This window comes from Thermobia domestica, chromosome 2, assembly GCF_964235325.1.
Source record: "Thermobia domestica chromosome 2, izTheDome1.hap1.1, whole genome shotgun sequence".
Taxonomy (NCBI): domain Eukaryota; kingdom Metazoa; phylum Arthropoda; class Insecta; order Zygentoma; family Lepismatidae; genus Thermobia; species Thermobia domestica.
In genome coordinates this window covers 12,651,261-12,659,497 of record NC_137455.1, presented here as the reverse complement: position 1 = coordinate 12,659,497, position 8,237 = coordinate 12,651,261, and positions in this window count along the sequence as shown.

Sequence of the window (8,237 nt, the reverse complement as noted above, 5' to 3'; positions counted from 1 at the left end):
ATGACAAAGTGGAAGGAAACGGGAGTACCCCGAGAAAACCCACGGACAGGATGTTGTCCACTATAAACTTATTTGTCCGAGGGTCGAACCAGGGACCCCACGTACCAGAAGTAAGCACTCTACTATTGATGCAGAGGTAAGTCGCCGTGCCTCCCATGTGTTAGGTAAGTTCGCTCATTTTCCTCCAGGTAAAACTTTGCTAAGATAATTATTAAATACGTAATGTACACAATTACTAAGAACACATTTGTTTTCCTATCTGTTATAAACAAAATAATGAAAAATGTTAACCTAGTCTTTGTATAAATAGAAAGAACATTCCACTGTTTCAACAAAAGGAACTGATAAAGATTACGCAAACAAATGTAAGAAAGGTATGACTTGCATATTTGCTTACCTTTCAGGTATCTTGTTTATACGTGTGCGTTATGTATTGTAATAGTGAATTAGCAGCACAAAAACCAGAAATCACCGCTTTAATATGTATCTTCTGCTGCAATAGTTACGTCAGATAACGAAAAAGCACCTAGCGAAGTCATTCCATTCCCTCGTGCAAGACGTGTGTGAGGTGCACGCATGAGGATTTTGTGCTAAGATAACATAGATAAGGTTCGCTCTGTTCGTAGAACCCGAGGCGAGACGAGCCTCTTATAACGATCCAATAAGAAAAGAGGCAACATCTTTGGAAATAAACCAAGACGTCCGAGTCATTTCTTCCACGCACACCCACCGGAAAACAACGGTAGCTCACTCTCACAGTATACAGTATATCATTGGCACAGCTACAGAAAGCAAATAAGGATTCTCCTTGGCACCTGGTACTTTTCCTTTTATCACCTTTTCATACTATGACCTGGCTTTACTTCAACATCGGGTAACTTTCCTTTACACTAAAATGTTGATGTGTTTTACTTCGATTTTTACTAGTGAAAACAAGATTTAAGAAAAAAGAAAGAAAAATAACTTTTGTACAAGCAACTCTCAAGTTTCACGCTGAGGAAATTTCCAAATGAACAGAATAGACACGATACGTAGTAAGTTATTGGTTTCGTTAGAGTCTTTGAACTCTACAGATAGTGTGACACCTAATAAATGCAGATACTAATGTTCAGAAAATTCACTTTAAAACGAAAGCTAACGACGTACGTTTATGATCTTCAGGCTATTAGGAAGATAGCCTGGTGAAAGATGACGCAAGACTTCATGGAAATGAAGTAAGGACACGAACTGGGAAAACGTGCGAATACGATGCCGTCCACCACAAGCTCACATACTTGAAACTGAACCAGGAATTCTTCGTGCCAGTTTTTTTTTCTAGTTTTCCTCAATATTTCATACAATTCCTTTAATTGCTCCATCTAGATAGTTTCATTCTTATCCATTTTAAAATATTTCGAAAGCCTTTTTTACCTGGATCATACAGTGTTAAACTTAGTTTACATTACGTATAGAGTTGCGCACGGGACGAGACGAAAAATATTGATGAGACGTCCCCTACTTTTTTTTGTAAAACCCTTCTCTCCTCTCGATTTTCTGTAAATTTTTCTTGTTTTGTAAATTTACATACAAACTTTATGACCTGATTTTCTTAGTTTCGTCTATAGTTACCAGAATCCCTTTGCGTCACAAAAGATCCACGAAGGGTGTGTTATAACCGTATCTATATATTAAAATGCTAGGTTTATATTTTTGTATCCAATCCTTTCGACAATGAAATCTCGAAAACTACAAGTGCTGGAGTGAAAAGATACCGTTTTCACTGGTCGATTCCAAATTTTGTGAGATTGTCCAGTTCTAATTGAATATTAAAAAAAAGTGCCCATTATTTCTTTATTACATTTTAGGGGTATACTGGAGGTGTTGAAATTTTTAAAATAGTAACATATCCTATGAGTTATTCATTCCAACACAACATAGTTGTACACATGGGTTGTATATCTCTCAGGCGTTTATTTCATGGCCAAATGTTAATGAAAAACGAAGGATAAACATTTTTCCAGGTGAATATGAATCTTTATTGTTTGGAGTGTTTTGCCCAATGAACACCATATATCACTGACATTATAATTAATTGTGTATGTAATGTATTTGTTTGTTACATGCTGCATGCAAGAAGAAAGTAAACACTGATCATACATGAATGAGAAACTCCAACCGGAAGTAGGTTCAAATCTTGCAAACGGTCCGAGATATTGAAAAAATAATAAAAAAATTCTCCTTTATGATACCTCTTGCCGATTTTTATCAAGACGTCCTTCACTTGCGCCTGTAAAGGGACCATGTACAGATGTGAGGAATGACATGGGGATTCATGCTTATATGTGAATCATGCGCTGTATACAGGTTCAGCTAGTTTATTATTATTATTATTATTATTATTATTATTATTATTATTATTATTATTATTATTATTATTATTATTATTATTATTATTATTATTATTATTATTATTATTAAAGTATGTTCTGTAATGACTTGCGTTATCTTTAAACGTTTGATAAATGTTGACGTTGATTATGTTCGTAGATTCACTTTATCTATTTATAGTTTATATAACAGGAACCATGTAACATTAAAACAATATTTGAGGCCTACGACTTGGTAGAAGTAGTGTTGCGTACAAGATTCATGAAATTTCTCGTCTCGAAAATGAGACGAGATTTGTCACGTTTCTAATCTCGTCTCGAATTTGAAAACTTACTTCTCGTTTCGTTTTCGAGATGAGACGAGACATTTCTCGTCTCGTGAACGACAATAAATATGTAGAATTCCTCCAAGTTTTTCTTCTTGTTCGACTATTCGGTAAAATTTTGAGACTACTCTTAATATATGTGTATACGACAATTTTATTCTAAAATTACAACAGTTACTGTTAGAGGTGATATTTTGAAACAAACTTTTTGAAAAAGAAATCAATAAACGGGAAAATAAGGGATTTTTTTAAAAGTGCAATTTCATTCCCATCTGAAAATGGGAGGGCCGCAGAAGGTAACGCCTTCTCTTGGGCCATGAGTATTTATTATATATGTAGTTCTACTGGGAGATGGGTAACAAGATTCATTTATTTATTTATGTATTTGGCTGGGTACAATATAAAATTACAAAATACAAAAAATATAGAACAATACAAAACAAAACAAGAGAAATGCATCTTAAAACAAATTTCCTTCTTTTAAATTTAAACAAATTTTAATAAAATTTCCTCTTTTTATAACAAGCGATAAATTGCTGCAGTGCTGTAACGCTGAACAGGTTTCTTGACTTTACGGTAATATTTCAGAGAAGAAATCCATGCGTATGGTGAATTTGCTGAGCAGATCTGGGACGGCTTTCAGCTTTGGCATGTACGTCTGTAGCTTGTGTACTGTGTTGGTCAGGAAAAATAGTGTCATAACTTATAACGAAAAACTCAGTTTGTATAACACAGACAGCAAGTAATTCGGGTTATTGAAGAAATTTTAAAATTAATTATTGTCAGTCACTAAAACATTAAAAAAATATTTATTTTTCACTTAGGGGATTTCCTCTATGGAAATGGTACGCATTCGTTTGTATTACTAATGTAAACAATTGGTATTATCTCAACAGTTAGCCTACCGCATTATCATTACTGTTTCTCAGTTTCTTTATCAGTGCAAACTCTGAAATACTACAGAAGCGAAACTAAGACATTTTATTCGAACTTACCAGTAATCGATAAATCCGATAGAACCACGTTTTAAATTTATTTGTTGCTCTAAACTTATCTCTTTTTTTTTTTTCTTTTTTATGTGATTGATTTTATGCATTTCGTGGTAAGAAAAATGTTCCGGCTATGAACTTCAGTTTGAATGGCCGACTTAGAAATAATCAGAAAAAAATAAAGATAGACTCGGCCTGAACTGGAGACAAATCAACCTCCCATAATTCTACATTCTTATTCTTCAATTCAAATAATATAATTGTATAATTTTCTTCCTATTAACTAAATAACTAACTCTATGGCCTATAGTGCCCAAGGGTCAATGCCGCGTTCCAAAACCTGTCCATTGACTTCTATCCTTAGCCAACTAGATACAGTGTCTACTTTGTACTCCTATATCTGTAAGATCCAACTTAATATTGTCCTCCCAGCTGCATCTAGGTCTTCCTAATGGGCGTTTTCCGATTGGTCTTCCAGTTAAGACTTTGAAATTGTTTCTACTTTCTACCATCTGACCTGCCCACCTGAGCCTCCTAGATTTGATGACCCTAACAATGTTTGTTAAACCGCATAAATTATGTATTTCCTTGCCATTCCCCACTCCCGTTCCTCTTGGGTCCGAATATTCGTCTCAGGATCTTGGTCTCAAATACTTTCAGTCTACGTTCTTCCTTTAGAGTAAGCGACCATGTTTGGTAACCATACAGCACAATAGGCACTTGATTTTCGTTTTATATATTTTAAGATTCAAATTCCTCGACATAATTCGCGATGGCAATAGATTTTGAACTGAATAATTACACGAATTTCCTGCTTTTAGTCGACATTTAATTTCTTTGTGAAATATGGTTTTTGTATGTTGATATTGATCCTAGATATTTGAAAGAATCCACTTTAACGAAAGTATTATTTCAGTATTATTTTAACGCATCCATAATTTGGAGTATTACGATCTCAACACATTTTCTTCCTACATATGCACCTAAAGAGTTTATAGCAAAATGGAAAACAATTTTTGAAATAGTAATTCTTACAAACACGCTTGATCAATATTGGAAAGACGAATTGCACGTTACAGGGTTCAATGCACACGTTTTAAACACGGTCCGTAGTGAATGACCTTCGGTCGTTCATCACTTTTGACGTAGCTTCCGCTATTCTACTAATAAAATAAATGACCAGCAATGAGTTTTTTTAAAGGTATTTTTTATTGGTTTTGTCATTTAGACTTTACCAATTTCAACCAAATTTGTCAGCTGACTTGAGTAGGTCATCAGCTATATTTTCATGCTTATTATTTGGACCAAATCAGTTAATTCCTTCTCAAGATCAGGAACGGATGACATAACTAAACAGTTGTTTGCTGAGAAACGTCAAAAAGTTTAAACAACTGAAGGAAAACATTTATTGGAGGGGAGGGGAGAGTAAAACGTTAGATAGGCCAATGTAAATTATTAAAAACAATGGTACATATTACAAAATTCTTCTAATATTTAGCGACATTAATGATTAAAACATTATGAACGAGAATATGATAAATCAAGCTATGACTGTATTTCTAGAAGTTTCTCATAATATTTTAGACCAGTAATCAGACTGTGGCTTTCTGAAGACGAAAATCATCCAGAATTTAACCCGCATTTCCCGCATTTCTTCTGATTTTCATTCGTCAGATTAGAAATCATGTGGCAGACCAGATAGAATCTTTCAGGTAAGTTGCATCTGACTTATAGACCATAGTTGTCGATCACTGGCTTAAGCAAACTTTTTTCTTTCAATGGTACTCAGTGAGGATAGTTTCAAATATCTAGGATCAATATTAACAGAGGAAAATCATATTCACGAAGAAATTAAATGTCGACTAAAAGCAGGGAATTCGTGTTACTATTCGGTTCAAAATCTCTTGTCGCGAATTCTGTCGAGGAATTTGAAGCTTAAAATATACAAAACGATAATCATGCCTGTTGTTCTGTATGGCTGCGAAACATGGTCACTTACTCTGAGGGAAGAACATAGACACGAAATCAGGTCCAAGAACACACATTTGTATACAGGGGTTGTGTATCTCTTAGGCGTTTGTTTCATGGCCAAATGATAATGGGAAACGAAGAATAATCATTTCCCCAATCTAAGATGAATCTTTATTGTTTGGAGTGTTTTGCCTAATGAACACCATATATCACTGACATTATAATTAATTGTGTGTGTAATGTATTTCCTTATTACATACTGCATGCAAGAAGAAAGAAAACACTGATCATACATGAATTACAAACTCCAACCAAAAGTAGGGTTAAATCTTGCAAACGGTGCGAAATATTGAAAAAAATCTCCCCTTTATGGTACCCCTTGTCTGTTTTTATCAAGACATCTTTCACTGTCTGTAAAGGGACATGTACAGATGTTGTGAGGAATGACAAGAAGATTCGTGGTCATAAGTGAATGATGCGCTGACCATGCGTAGAGAGCACTGGTTTAGCTAGTTCAGCTAAATTTAATGCACCTTTTTAGTATTGATAGTATTTGACATAGGACCTACTGTGAACAGTGAGGGTCTGAACCACTAATTGAGTTTGTATCCCCACCAGAAATCATACTCGGCTTGACTTAATTTTTGGTTTAGCGGCTTTTTTTTATCAACGAGGCTACATGAGACGTGGACCTACCGTTTAACATGGGTTCCAAATCACATGAGCTCCCGGGTCTCCCAAAAATGAATCGAAGCTGGGTCTCCCAAAATCATTATGGGTTAGAACTCGTCTCCGGACGGCCTATATAAGGTACTCTGACTTATAATGTCAAAACAATACATTGAAAGTAGGTTGCACCTAATGATTATGCAACTCATCATTTCAGTTTATTTTGTGGGTTGTCTAGTGTATAGGAGAATCTTAACAAGGAGCAGTAGTGGATGCAGCTAAAATGGATTAAGAGCTTCGGTGTAACATGGCCGACAAACACTTTTCATTTTATATTTTCGGTTCTATGTTTTTAATGGACCAGTAGTTCAAAGTAAATACTGCAGGACCGTGCCGTGGAAAATCAGCGCCCGGGGCGAGAGTATACGACGGCGCCCCATACATATGTTCCAAGCAATTTTTCCTATCTTTTTCCTTTTTTCTCCCGAATTTTTCGCCCCTCTTACTTTGGCCTCACCCCCCCCCCCTCAAGGCACGGCCCTGAGATACTGTTTGTTAATCCAGTTATACCGAAGAAAGCTTCGTGAGCATATTAAACTTGTAATATATCAACAATAGATTTTCTTATCGAGTTTTCAAATAGTGTCACGTGTACACCACTTGAAAAAGTTTGGTTTGTATGACGTGATAATTTCTCAATATTAAAACCTGAAGTGGTAGTAAATTTCTACCACATCTGATTCGAAGTAGAGAGATTAGAGTTGAAATGGAATTTATTCTTGGTGCGCTAAATTGATTGCTGAAAACCGCTTCTCGCTATCAATTATTTTTACTCTATAGTGATAGATGTTAAAACCGGAAGTGGTTGATTTATATCACTTCAGGTTCGAAGAGAAGGTTGAGAGAGGCGATGGTACTTTTTTTTTTTAGAAAGCTAAATCGATTCCTAAAAACGCTCCTACTTATTTATGATTTTTGCTCTATGCACATCAATATTGAAACCGGAAGTTGTAGTGGTTTTTACCACTTCCGGTTTAAGTAGAGAATTAAGAATGGAGATGAAATCTATTTTTTAGGCTTAATTGATTACAGGAAACTGCTCCTCGCTATCTATTACCGTTTTTTGTCTATAGTGATCAATGTTAAAACGGAAATCGTTTATTACTACCATTTCCGGCAGATAAATCACCTCCATCAACGAACCTGATTCGTATCTTCTGACAATCTACATCCTGCTCAAAATTGATGGTGATCCATCAAAGTAATTCTTGCTAAGCGGTAAGCGTACGCGCCCTTTGGCGTGGAGACCCGGGTTCGATTCCTAGCGTGAGCTTATATGGTTCAGATTCCACGTTAATCAGTAAGTCAACGTCTCATATAGCCTTGCTGCTGAACGGGACGTCAACTCAAATATCATCATCACCAAAGTAATTCTTGAGATTTTTTTTGTCTCCCGGATCGATTAACGTATCTTCCGCTTACATGGAACTATTGTGCCATCCACCGTTCCCTCCTCCCCAGAAAACTCCATAGACCTGAGATATTTGTAGATGAAAAGTATTTATGACTCATGTTAGCTTCAGTTATCCATACTCCTGCTCCCTATTAACTTGCAATATATTGTACACATTGCAGGGGCGGATCCAGGACCGACTTCTGCGGGGGGGCGGGGGGTTGTCATACTGCTACTTTTAAGGGCTCCAAACTTTGGGATGGGTTTTATTTATATATATAAAATAAGAAAGTTTCCTCTTCTGGGGGGAGGGGGCGACGCCCCTGACACATTGTAACCTTTACAATTAGTTTATTTAAGCTGATTAGTTGGTTCGTATTCAGCCAACTATTTTTTTTTTTTTTTTTTTTTTGTAAATTTAGTCTAATTTTATAGTAGTAGAAAATGGATCGATCTGGGCCAA